A 13649-nucleotide genomic window follows, 5' to 3' on the forward strand; every position below is an offset into this window, starting at 1 on the left:
TTAGATTACAATTTGCTTTCCGTTTCTCAATTATGCAAAATGGGTTACAACTGTCTTTTTAAGAATATAGGTGTTATTGTCTTTAGAAGAAGTGATGATTCAGTAGCATTTAAAGGAGTGTTAGAGGGTCAGCTATACTTAGTAGATTTTAATAGAGCTGAACTCGACACTTGCTTAATTGCTAAGACTAACATGGGCTGGCTCTGGCATCGCCGACTAGCACATGTTGGAATGAAGAATCTTCACAAGCTTCTAAAGGGAGAACACATTTTGGGATTAACAAATATTCATTTTGAGAAAGACAGGATTTGTAGCGCATGTCAGGCAGGGAAGCAAGTTGGTGCTCATCATCCACATAAAAACATCATGACGACTGACAGGCCACTCGAGCTCCTACATATGGACCTATTCGGCCCGATAGCTTACATAAGCATCGGCGGGAGTAAGTACTGTCTAGTTATTGTGGATGACTATTCTCGCTTCACTTGGGTGTTCTTTTTGCAGGAAAAATCTCATACCCAAAAAGCCTTAAAAGGATTCTTGAGACGGGCTCAAAACGAGTTTGGCTTAAGGATCAAGAAAATTTGAAGCGACAACGGGACGGAGTTCAAGAACTCTCAAATCGAAGGCTTTCTTGAGGAGGAGGGCATCAAGCATGAGTTCTCTTCTCCCTACACGTCACAACAAAATGGTGTAGTGGAGAGGAAGAATCGAACTCTATTAGACATGGCAAGAACCATGCTTGATGAGTACAAGACTTCGGATCGGTTTTGGGCCGAGGCGGTCAACACCACTTGCTACGCCATCAACCGGTTGTATCTACACCGAATCCTCAAGAAGACATCGTATGAACTCCTAACCGGTAAAAAGTCCAATGTTTCATATTTTAGAGTCTTTGGTAGCAAATGCTTTATTCTTGTTAAGAGAGGTAGAAAAATCTAAATTTGCTCCTAAGGCTGTAGAAGGCTTTTTACTAGGATATGATTCAAACACAAGGGCATATAGAGTCTTTAACAAGTCATCTGGACAAGTTGAAGTTTCTTGTGACATTGTGTTTGATGAGACTAACGGCTCTCAAGTAGAGCAAGTTGATCTTGATGAGATAGGTTATGAAGAGGCTCCGTGCGTCGCACTAAGGAACATGTCCATTGGGGATGTGTGTCCTAAGGAATCCGAAGAGCCACCACATGCACAAGATCAACCATCTTCCTGCATGCAAGCATCTCCACCAACTCAAGATGAGGATGAGGCTCAAAATGATGAAGGAGAATATCAAGAAGTTGAGCCACCTCAAGAGGAGAGCAATGATCAAGGGGGAGATGCCCATGAACAATATAAGGAAGATGAACAAGTTCCAAGACCGCCACACCCAAGAGTCCACCAAGCAATCCAACGAGATCACCCCATGAACACCATCCTCGGCGATATTCAAAAGGGGGTAACTACTCGATCTCGTGTTGCTCATTTTTGTGAACATTACTCTTTTGTTTCCTCTATTGAGCCACACAAGGTAGAGGAAGCACTACAAGATTCGGATTGGGTGGTGGCAATGCAATAGGAGCTCAACAACTTGACTAGGAATGAGGTATGACACTTAGTTCCACGTCCTAACCAAAATGTTGTAGGAACCAAGTGGGTGTTCCGCAACAAGCAAGATGAGCATGGTGTGGTGACAAGGAACAAAGCCCGACTTGTGGCCAAGGGGTATTCACAAGTCGAAGGTTTGGATTTCGGTGAAACCTATGCACCCGTAGCTAGGCTTGAGTCAATTCGCATATTACTTGCCTATGCTACTTACCATGGCTTCAAGCTTTATCAAATGGACGTGAAGAGTGCCTTCCTCAATGGACCAATCAAGGAGGAGGTCTATGTTGAGCAACCTCCCGACTTTGAAGATACTGAGTACCCTAACCATGTATATAAACTCTCTAAGGCGCTTTATGGGCTCAAGCAAGCCCCAAGAGCATGGTATGAATGCCTAAGAGATTTTCTTATCACTAATGGCTTCAAAGTTGGAAAGGCCGATCCTACTTTATTTACTAAAACTCTTGACAATGATTTGTTTGTATGCCAAATTTATGTTGATGATATTATATTTGGGTCTACTAACGAATCTACATGTGAGGAATTTAGTAGGATCATGACACAGAAATTCGAGATGTCTATGATGGGGGAGTTAAAGTACTTCTTGGGATTTCAAGTGAAGCAACTCCAAGAGGGCACCTTCATTAGCCAAACAAAGTATATTCAAGACATTCTCAACAAGTTTGGGATGAAGGATGCCAAACCCATCAAGACACCCATGGGAACCAATGGGCATCTCGACCTCGACACGGGAGGTAAATCCGTAGATCAAAAGGTATACCGGTCGATGATAGGCTCTTTACTCTATTTATGTGCATCTCGACCGGACATTATGCTTTCCGTATGCATGTGTGCAAGATTCCAAGCCGACCCTAAGGAAGCTCACCTTACGGCCGTAAAACGAATCTTGAGATATTTAGTTTATACTCCTACGTTTGGGCTTTGGTACCCTCGGGGATCCACATTTGATTTAATTGGTTATTCGGATGCCGATTGGGTGGGGTGTAAAATTAATAGAAAGAGTACATCAGGGACTTGCCAGTTCTTGGGAAGGTCTCTGGTGTCTTGGGCTTCAAAGAAGCAAAATTTCGTAGCTCTTTCTACCGCCGAAGCCGAGTATATTGCCGCAGGCCATTGTTGCGCGCAATTACTTTGGATGAGGCAAACCCTTAGGGACTATGGTTACAAATTAACCAAAGTTCCTCTTCTATGTGATAATGGGAGTGCAATCCGCATGGCGGATAATCCCGTTGAGCATAGCCGCACTAAACACATAGCCATTCGGTATCATTTCTTAAGGGATCACCAACAAAAGGGGGATATCGAGATTGCATATATTAACACTAAGGAACAATTAGCCGATATCTTTACCAAGCCACTAGATGAACAAACTTAGGCATGAGCTAAATATTCTTGATTCTCGGAATTTCTTTTGATGTTTTGCACACATAGCTAATGAATATACCTTTGATCATGTCTCTTTTATATACTATGACTAATGTGTTTTCAAGTGAATTTCAAACCAAGTCATAGATTGAAAGGGAATTGGAGTCTTCGGCGAAGACAAAGGCTTCCACTCCACTCCATCGAATCACTCACCCTTCGCCGTCGCTCCGAGCAACTCTCCAACTTTGGTATAATCTTCACTCATGTTTTTGTTCACCAAAGGGGAAGAAAGTAGTAAAAGGGCTTATATTTCACTCAAATATCCGTTTTTGGCGATTAATGCTAAAGGGAGGGAAAGTATTAGCCCAAAGCAAAAGGACCGCACCACCACCAATTTTCAAAATTTTAAAGGTCTTGAAATGATGAAATTTTCAATTTAGTATCTTATGTTTGATAGAATTTCAAATTGGTTCACTCTCTTCAAAAACTAACATCTAAAACCCTCTTGAACACTAAGATGAGGATTTTATTGAGGGGGAGTTTTGTTTAGTCAAAGGAAAAGCATTTTAAACAGAGGGAGAAAATTTTAAATCTTGAAAATGCTTCTCAAAATCTTATTCATTTACCTTTGACTGTTTGCAAAAGGACTTTGAAAAGAATCTACAAAAGGATTTGCAAAAACAAAACATGTGGTGCAAGCGTGGTCCAAAATGTTAAATATAAAGAAACAATCCATGCATATCTTATGTGAATAGTTATTGGTTCAATTCCAAGTAACCTTTGCACTTACATTATGCAAACTAGTTCAATTATGCCCTTCTATACTTGCTTTGGTTTGTGTTGGCATCAATCACCAAAAAGGGGGAGATTGAAAGGGAATTAGGCTTACACCTTTTTCCTAATTGATTTTGGTGGTTGAATTGCCCAACACAAATAATTGGACTAACTAGTTTGCTTTAGTATATAAGTTTTACAGGTGCCAAAGGTTCACAATAAGCCAATAAAAAGACCAAGAATGGGTTCAAACAAAGAGAGCTAAAGACATCCCAAAAGGCACTCTGGTCTGGCACACCGGACTGTCCGGTGTGCCACCGGACTGTCCGGTGTGCCACCGGACAGTGTCCGGTGCACCAGGGCACTCAACGCTGAACTTGCCACCTTCGGGAAAATGGGAGGCCGCTCTGCTATAATTCACCGGACAGTGTCCGGTGTCACACCGGACAGTGTCCGGTGTGCCAGCGGAGCAACGGTTACTTCGCGCGCAACGGTCGACTACAACACATTTAATGCGCGCCTGCGCGGCAGAGGACAGAGCACGCGCAGTTGGCGCACCGGACAGTCTACAGGACTTGTCCGGTGCACCACCGGACAACCCAGAGGCCCCACCTGTCAGAGCTCCAACGGTCGAACCCCAACGGCCAGCTGACGTGGCTGACGCACCGGACAGTGTCCGGTGGCGCACCGGACTGTCCGGTGCGCCATGCGACAACAGTCTTCCAACGACCACTTTGTGGTGGTTGGGGCTATAAATATCCCAACCACCCCACATTCAAGGCATCCAAGTTTTCCACCTTTGATACATTACAAGAGCTATAGCATTCAATTCTAGACACTCCAAAGAGATCAAATCCTCTCCCAAGTCCAAAGACAACTCCAATCAATAGTGACTAGTGAGAGAGTGATATTTGTGTTCATTTGAGCTCTTGCGCTTGGATTGCTTCTTTTCTTTCTCATTCTTCTTGTGACAAACTCAATTGTAATCGAGGCAAGAGACACCAATTGTGTGGTGGTCCTTGCGGGACTTTTGTGTTCCGTTTGATTGAGAAGAGAAGCTCACTCGGTCTAAGTGATCGTTTGAGAGAGGGAAAGGGTTGAAAGAGACCCGGTCTTTGTGACCACCTCAACGGGGAGTAGGTTTGCAAGAACCGAACCTCGGTAAAACAAATCCTTGTGTCACACTCTTTATTTGCTTGCGATTTGTTTTGCGCCCTCTCTCTCGGACTCGTTTATATTTCTAACGCTAACCCGGCTTGTAGTTGTGCTTAAGTTTATAAATTTCAGATTCGCCCTATTCACCTCCCCCTCTAGGCGACTTTCAGTAGGCTTCGGCCCCATAGACCGGGGAGTACGGGGTCCCTTCGGGGGTCCATCTAGTTGTCGCCACCGGAGTAGGAGTCTCCAGCGAAGACATCCTTCACGTCCCCCTCGGGTGATTGATACCCGAGGTCCCGTTCAGCCGCGGCCACCTCGTCGTCGTCGACCTTTTCCTTGCCAGGTCAACGACGAGGTGGGGAGCCATCCTTGGAAGACTGCTCACGCCGCTCGCTGACGCGTTTTGCGAGGTCAATGATCTCACGATACTCCGCGGCGCTGTGGTGACCGTTGGGGTGCACAGGGCATGAGCCGCTGTTACCCCTCTGCGGCCGTGGGCGTTTGTTGCGGTCGCCCCAGTCCCCGGTCACGGCTGCAACGACTAGAGCGGTGGACCGCGACTTCTGGTGGTCGCGGTCCTTCTTCTTTTTCTTCTTACCGTCCCGGGGGACGGCACCCGAGCCACCCGACTAGGCAGCCCCGGTTTGTGGGGCCGAGTGCCATGCATGGCCCTCGGCGGCTCTAGCGCATTTGTCGGCCAGAGCGAAGAGTGTGGGGACAGTCTCCATGTCATGCGTGGCCAACTTCTCCAACATTTTCTCATCACGTACTCCCTGGCGGAAGGTCGTGATGATGGAAGCATTGGAAATGTGAGGTATAGTACCTCGCACCTTGGTGAAGCGGGAGATGAACATCCGGAGAGTCTCCCCGAGCTCCTGCCTTACTGCATGGAGGTGGGCCTCCACATCGTGTTGCTGGTAAGCGCTGGCAAAGTTCGTAACGAACCGCGCGCAGAGCTCTTCCCAGGAGTAGATTGACCCTGGGCTAGATCTGGGCATAAAACCCGAGCCCAAAGCCCTAAACCCGAAATACCTGAATCCGTACCCATTTAGCTCGAAGCCCGTTACCCGAACAGATCCAACGGGTAACGAAACTGAATACCCGAACTAAGTTCGGGCCTAATCGAGTAGTAACCCGCGATACCTGAAGTACCCATTCTACCTGAAATAAAACAAGAGAAACCAAATGTACCTCCAATACTGGAAATTACAGCCGCCGCCCGCCACCATTACGACCATTAGCAACAATGTCATAAAGAAAATGCTTCTCGTTTACACTCTGTAGAAATAAGTTTCAGAATTCATCAAAAGTAAGCAATGTATTTTCAATTCAGATAGATAACAATGCTGGAAATAGAGAAGAAATACTTTTATGCTTGTAGCCTGGTAGGTTTAGCGCTGGCAGTTATCATCTCCTGCAGAACATTTTAATGTTTAATTAAGGTCAGGAACTTTTATAAACATTGTGATGTACTATAACCAACTGTATGCAATTATTTTTACTTTCTAGCTATTGGATCCCACGCTTACTCCATATATAAAGAGAAACAATAGGTAACAGAAAATATTAAACTGCATTCATCCATGTTGCCGAGATGAATCTTTATTTTTTAGGGGAGCAGCAACCTGCGCTGTTGCTTTCGGATAGTTCGTCTTGGACTCACTGGCAAAAGCTAGTGTGGCTCGGTGGCTCCGGTTTTGCAGAAAGGACTGCACTGCCTACCTACTATCTGTGCTGTTGCCTGCTACTCTACAGACTACACGTATGGAACTATAGACTATGGAGAACAAAAATTGTTTCACTATCACGGTTTCACTGCATCTGGTTCTGGTGTCTGTCGAGTGTTTTGAATATCACTATCACTGTTTCACTGCCTGCTACTCTCTGTTATGTGTGAGAGCGAATATTGTTTCACTCACTGTTGAATATTAAATATTGATTCACTTTTTCACAGTTGAATGTTAAATCTTGCTCTCTTGAATATTAAATATCCTACTCTACTACTTTTGAATATTGTTTCACTGTTTCGGGTAGTTTGCTATTACCCAAACCCGTACCCGAAATTACGGGTACCCGAAATTACGGGTAAGGGTTCAGGTATAGATGTTAGAAGCCCAAAATATAAAAAACCCGAAAAGCCCGACCTGAAATACCGGGTAAACCCGAACGCCTAGCACTACCTGGGGCAAGGTTCATGAGCCAAGTCCGGGCAGGTCCAGACAAGGCGACATGAAAATATGTCACCATCACAGCGGTGTTTCCACCTGCTGTTGTGATAGCGGTGACGTACACTTGCAGGAATTCTGACGGGTTTGACGTCCCGTCGTACTTTTCCGGTAGGTGCGGTCGGAACTTGGATGGCCATGACGCTGGCGCAGCCCACGCCGGCCAAGGGGACACCCGCTTGGGACCAGGTGCCCATTGGGGCCTGCGGTGCTACCGCAGCGAAGTCTTGATCGAGGTTGCGACCCTCGATGTTTTGCTGGCGCTCGCGCGCCCTCTCTAAAGAGATCCGGGCGTCCTCCCCCGCACGCCTGCGGTTGAGTTCCGCCCGGAGGTCGTTGGTCTGTGCGCCCCTCACTGAGGGTGAGCGCACAGACGTCGATGCCTCATGTTGGCGCCAGGATGACCGTGGCCTCGACCTGTTCGAGGTAGAATGTGCCATGCCGAGCAGTCGGTCGACATCATCCCGCCATTGCTTCATGGCCCCAGGTGAGGCCATGGAGCTTGGAGGGTGACGCAGCAACTCCCTGGCTGTTGACAATGCTCCCGGGGCCATCCTCGACGGAGTCCGTGATATCTGCGCAGTTGTATGCTACCGCGCAGCGTGCACAGCTGCAGTGCCCGACACTGGGCGGCTGGGAACCTGTGGCGTGGAAGAAACAACTTCTTCCTCCACCAGGAAATCCGTTGAAGTCTCGGCGCGGTGCTCAATGATTTGCACCATCATGCTGAGCGAGAAAAACAAGCAGAAACCTAATGCCAAACCCCCTACCTGGCGCGCCAAATGTTGGAGAGGGAAATCTCCGACCGGGTGGCGGAATGCACCCACCCTAATCCTAAGATGAGGAGGGGGATTAAGCGTTTTGCCTGTTGGTAGATGAACGATGAACTCAAGAACACGCGAGGATTTAGAGTGGTTCGGGCCGCCGGAGCGTAACACCCTACTCCACTGTGTAATGTATTGAGCTTGTTTGGACTTGTGAGCCTGAGCTAGGTCTAAGTGTCCTTCATCCGAGTGTGTCCGTCCGAGTGTGTGAGTGTGAACTCCCCTTGTAACGTTGCATGCCCCCCTTTTATAACTAAGGGGGCATGTACAAGGGTGAAAGGGAAATGTGCACTTGGGCCATTTCTAAGTATTTTGGTGATTGAGTGCCAACACAAGTGGACTCAAGTTAATCTATGGATAAAGTGCAAATCAAGTAAAAAGGTATGTTTCTAAGACTTAGTACATTGTTTTGGAGACTAATGTACTATGTCTAAGTGCTGGAAACAGGAGAAATCAAGTTGAAAAAGAGATGGCTCTGTTCAGCCAAAGACAGCTCGGTCTGGGTGCACCGGACTGTCCGGTGGTGCACCGGACAGTGTCCGGTGCGCCAGGCCGGAGTCTGTCAACTGGCCGCTCTCGGGAAAAAATTAACGGTGTATGGCTATAAATCACCAGACTGTCCGGTGGTGCACCGGACTGTCCGGTGAGCCAACTGTCAGCCGGGCCAACGGTCGGCCGCATAATCCGCGCGCGACGCGTGGCAAGTGCCAACGGTCGGATGGGGCACCGGACTGTCCGGTGTGCACCGGACAGTGTCCGGTGCGCCAACGGCTCCAAGACTGCAACGGTCGGCTTCGCCAAATAAGGAAAGAGATCCGCACCGGACTGTCCGGTGCGCCAGGCGACAGAAGGCAAGAATTGCCTTCTTGAAATGCTCTCAACGGCTCCTAGCTGCTTTGGGGCTATAAAAGGGACCCCTAGGCGCATGGATGAGAACACCAAGCATTCTCTAAGCATTCCTAAGCACCAAGACTTCGATTCCGCGCATTTGATTCTTTGTGATAGCAACTAGAGCTCCATTTGAGTTGTGAACTCGTCGGGTTGTGTTGTGAGCTCTTGTTGTGACTTGTGTGCGTGTTGGTACTCTGATTTCATGTCTTGTGTGCGTTGCTCATCCCTCCCTTACTCCGTGCTTCTTTGTGAACATCAAAGTGTAAGGGCGAGAGGCTCCAAGTTGTGGAGATTCCTCGCAAGTGGGATATAGTAAAGTGAAAGCAAAACACCGTGGTATTCAAGTGGGTCTTTGGACCGCTTGAAAGGGGTTGATTGCAACCCTCGTCCGTTGGGACGCCACAACGTGGAGTAGGCAAGTGTTGGACTTGGCCGAACCACGGGATAAACCACTGTGCCATCTCTGTGTTGATCTCTTTGTGGTTATCGTGTTGTGCAAGCTCTCCTCTCTAGCCACTTGGCTTAATTGTGCTAACTCCTAATCAAGTTTTGTGGATTAAGTTTCAAGTTTTTACAGGATCACCTATTCACCCCCCCTCTAGGTGCTCTCAATTGGTATGAGAGTCGTTCTCTTCAAGAAAGGGACTAATCGCCCAAAGAGATGGATCCTAAGGGAAAGGGGATGGTGGTCAATGATAAGGAGAAGGAGTCCTTCGTCAATGATCCAAAAGATGACAAGCCTACTGACTCGGGCTCAAGCCACAAGAGAAAAGACGGGAAGAAGAAGAAAACAAGGCGCATCAAGGAGATCGTCTACTACGATGACAGCGACGAGTCCTCTTCTTCCCAAAAGGACGACGACAACTACGAGAAAAAGAAAACAGTCAATTCAAACTTTTCTTTTGATTATTCTCGTATTCCGCAAAATACAAATGCTCACTTACTCTCCATTCCACTTGGTAAACCTCCTCACTTTGATGGAGAGGACTACGGATTTTGGAGTCACAAAATGCGTAGTCACTTGTTCTCTCTCCATCCAAGCATATGGGAGATAGTAGAGAGTGGAATGCAATTCGATAGTAGTGATAGTCCCATGTTTATCAATGAGCAAATTCACAAAAATGCACAAGCTACTACTGTTCTTCTAGCATCATTGTGCAGGGATGAATACCATAAGTTGAGCGGCTTGGATAACGCCAAGAAGATTTGGGACACCCTAAAGATCTCACATGAGGGTAACAACGTCACCATGCTCACCAAGATGGAGTTGGTGGAGGGCGAACTTGGGAGATTCGCAATGATCAGGGGCGAGGAGCCAACCCAAACATACAACCGGCTAAAGACCCTCGTCAACAAAATAAGGAGCTATGGAAGCACGCGATGGACGGACCACGACGTCGTCCGCCTAATGCTAAGGTCCTTTACTGTCCTTGATCCACATCTTGTAAACAATATTTGTGAGAATCCTAGGTACACCAAGATGTCGCCCGAAGAAATTCTTGGGAAATTTGTAAGCGGGCGGATGATGATCAAGGAGGCGAGGTACGTGGATGATGCGTTGAATGGCCCAATCCACAAGCCTCAAACCGTTGCTCTCAAAGAAACAAGGAGCAAGGAGGCGCTACCTAGCAAGGTGGCGCAAGTTGAGGCGGTCGGGCTTAATGAGGAAGAAATGGCCCTCATTATCAAGCGGTTCAAGACGACGCTAAAGGGTCGCAAGGAGCACCCCAACAAGAACAAGACGAAGGGGAAGCGCTCCTGCTTCAAATGTGGTAAGATTGGTCATTTTATCGCTAATTGCCCCGATAATGATAGTGACCAGGAAAAGAAGAGTGGAAAGTGGGAAAAGAAGAAGAACTATAAGAAGGCAAAGGGCGAGACACATCTTGGAAAGGAGTGGGATTTGGATTGCTCCTCGTCTGACTCCGACAACGAAGGACTTGCCTCCACCGCCTTCAACAAATCATTCCTCTTCCCAAACGAGCATCACACATGCCTCATGGCAAAGGAGAAGAAGGTATGTACTCGAAACAATACTACTTATGCTTCTTCAAGTGAGGATGAGTCTAGTGATGATGATGAAATAGACTATTCATGTTTATTCAAGGGCCTAGATAAAACTAAGGTTGATAAGATTAATGAATTAATTGATGCCTTGAATGATAAGAATAGGTTGTTAGAAAAGCAAGAGGATCTTTTGTATGAAGAGCATGATAAATTTGTAGAGGCACAAAATTCTCTTGCATTAGAAATTAAAATGAATGAAATGCTTTCTTGTGAATTGTCTACATGCCATGACTCTATTTCTAGCTTAAAGAGCATAAATGATGATTTGAATGCTAAGTTAGAAATAGCCAATAAATCAACATCTTGTGTAGAACATGTTGCAATTTGCAATAGGTGTAAAGATTTTAATATTGATGCTTGTAGTGAACACCTAGTTTTAATTTATAAATTGAATGATGAAGTGGCTGGTCTTAATGCCCAACTTAAGACTAGCAAAAATGATTTTGATAAACTAAAATTTGCAAGGGATGCCTACACGGTTGGTAGACACCCCTCAATTAAGGATGGTCTTGGCTTCAAGAGGGAAGTTAAGAACTTAACAAGCCATAAGGCTTCCATCTCCATCAAGGAGAAAGGGAAGGCCCATATGGCAAATAGTATTCAAAAGAACCATGCTTTCTTATACCATGATAGGAGATATTCTAGGAATGTTCATCATGATAGGAGTTGCAATGATGTTGTTTCACATGCTTATGATTCAAATGCAATGTTTGCCTCTAGTTCTTCTATGCATCATAGAAATTTGGCTAGGAAAAATGCTATGCCTAGAAGAAATATTGTTCATGTTCCTAGGAAAGTAATGAATGAACCTTCTACAATTTATTATGCTTGCAATGCTTCCTTTGCTATTTGTAGAAAGGATAAGAAAGTAATTGCTAGGAAATTAGGGGCCAAATGTAAGGGAGACAAGACTTGCATTTGGGTCCCTAAGACTATTGTAACTAACCTTGTAGGACCCAACATGAGTTGGGTACCTAAGACCCAAGCCTAAATTTGCCTTGCAGGTTTATGCATCCGGGGGCTCAAGCTGGATTATTGACAGCGGATGCACAAAGCACATGACGGGAGAAAAGAGGATGTTCTCTTCCTACGTCAAGAACAAGGATCCCCAAGATTCAATCATATTCGGTGATGGGAACGAAGGCAAGGTGAAAGGGTTAGGAAAAATTGCTATTTCATCCGAGCACTCTATTTCTAATGTGTTCTTAGTTGAGTCGTTGGATATAACTTGTTGTCTGTGAGTCAACTTTGTAATATGGGATATAACTGTTTATTCACAAATGTAGATGTGTCTGTCTTTAGAAGAAGTGATGGTTCATTAGCTTTTAAGGGTGTACTAGACGACAAACTTTATTTAGTTGATTTTGCAAAAGAGGAGGCCGGTCTAGATGCATGTTTAATTGCTAAGTCTAGCATGGGCTGGCTGTGCCATCGCCGTTTGGCACATGTGGGGATGAAGAACCTTCACAAGCTTCTAAAGGGAGAACACGTGATAGGTCTAACTAATGTAACGTTCGAAAAAGATAGACCTTGTGCAGTTTGTCAAGCAGGTAAACAGGTGGGAAGCTCTCATCATGCCAAAAATGTGATGACAACATCAAAACCCCTGGAGTTACTTCATATGGATCTCTTCGGACCCGTCGCCTATCTAAGCATAGGAGGAAGTAAGTATGGTCTTGTTATAGTTGATGATTTTTCCCGCTTCACTTGGGTATTCTTTCTGCAGGATAAATCTGAAACCCAAGGGACCCTCAAGCGCTTCCTAAGGAGAGCTCAAAATGAGTTTGAGCTCAAGGTGAAGAAGATAAGGAGCGACAATGGGTCCAAATTCAAGAACCTTCAAGTGGAGGAGTACCTTGAGGAGGAAGGAATCAAGCACGAGTTCTCTGCTCCCTACACACCACAGCAAAATGGTGTGGTAGAGAGGAAGAACAGGACGCTTATAGACATGGCGAGGACGATGCTTGGAGAGTTCAAGACCCCCGAGCGCTTTTGGTCGGAAGCCGTGAACACGGCTTGCCACACCATCAACCGGGTCTATCTTCATCGCCTCCTCAAGAAGACTTCATATGAGCTTCTAACCGGTAACAAACCCAATGTATCTTACTTTCGTGTATTTGGGAGAAAATGTTACATTCTAGTGAAGAAAGGTAGAAATTCTAAGTTTGCTCCCAAAGCTATAGAAGGGTTTTTGTTAGGTTATGACTCAAATACAAAGGCGTATAGGGTCTTCAACAAATCATCAGGTTTGGTTGAAGTCTCTAGCGACGTTGTATTTGATGAGACTAATGGCTCTCCAAGGGAGCAAGTTGTTGATCTTGATGATGTAGATGAAGAAGACATTCCAACGGCCGCAATGCGCACCATGGCGATTGGAGATGTGAGGCCACTGGAACAAAAGGAGCAAGATCAACCTTCTTCCTCAACAATTATGCATCCCCCAACTCAAGACGATGAACAGGTTCATCAAAAAGAGGCGTGTGATCAAGGGGAGCACAAGATGTTCATGTGATAGAGGAATAAGCACAACCGGCACCGCCAACCCAAGTTCGAGCGACAATTCAAAGGAATCATCCCGTCGACCAAATATTGGGTGACATAAGCAAGTGAGTAACTACTCGTTATAGATTAGTTAATTTTTGTGAGCATTACTCCTTTGTCTCTTCTATTGAGCCTTTCAGGGTAGAAGAGGCCTTGCTAGATCCGGACTGGGTGTTGGCCATGCAAGAAGAGCTCAACA

This window comes from Zea mays, chromosome 5 (genome assembly GCF_902167145.1).
Source record: "Zea mays cultivar B73 chromosome 5, Zm-B73-REFERENCE-NAM-5.0, whole genome shotgun sequence".
In the NCBI taxonomy this organism is placed as follows: Eukaryota; Viridiplantae; Streptophyta; class Magnoliopsida; order Poales; family Poaceae; genus Zea; species Zea mays.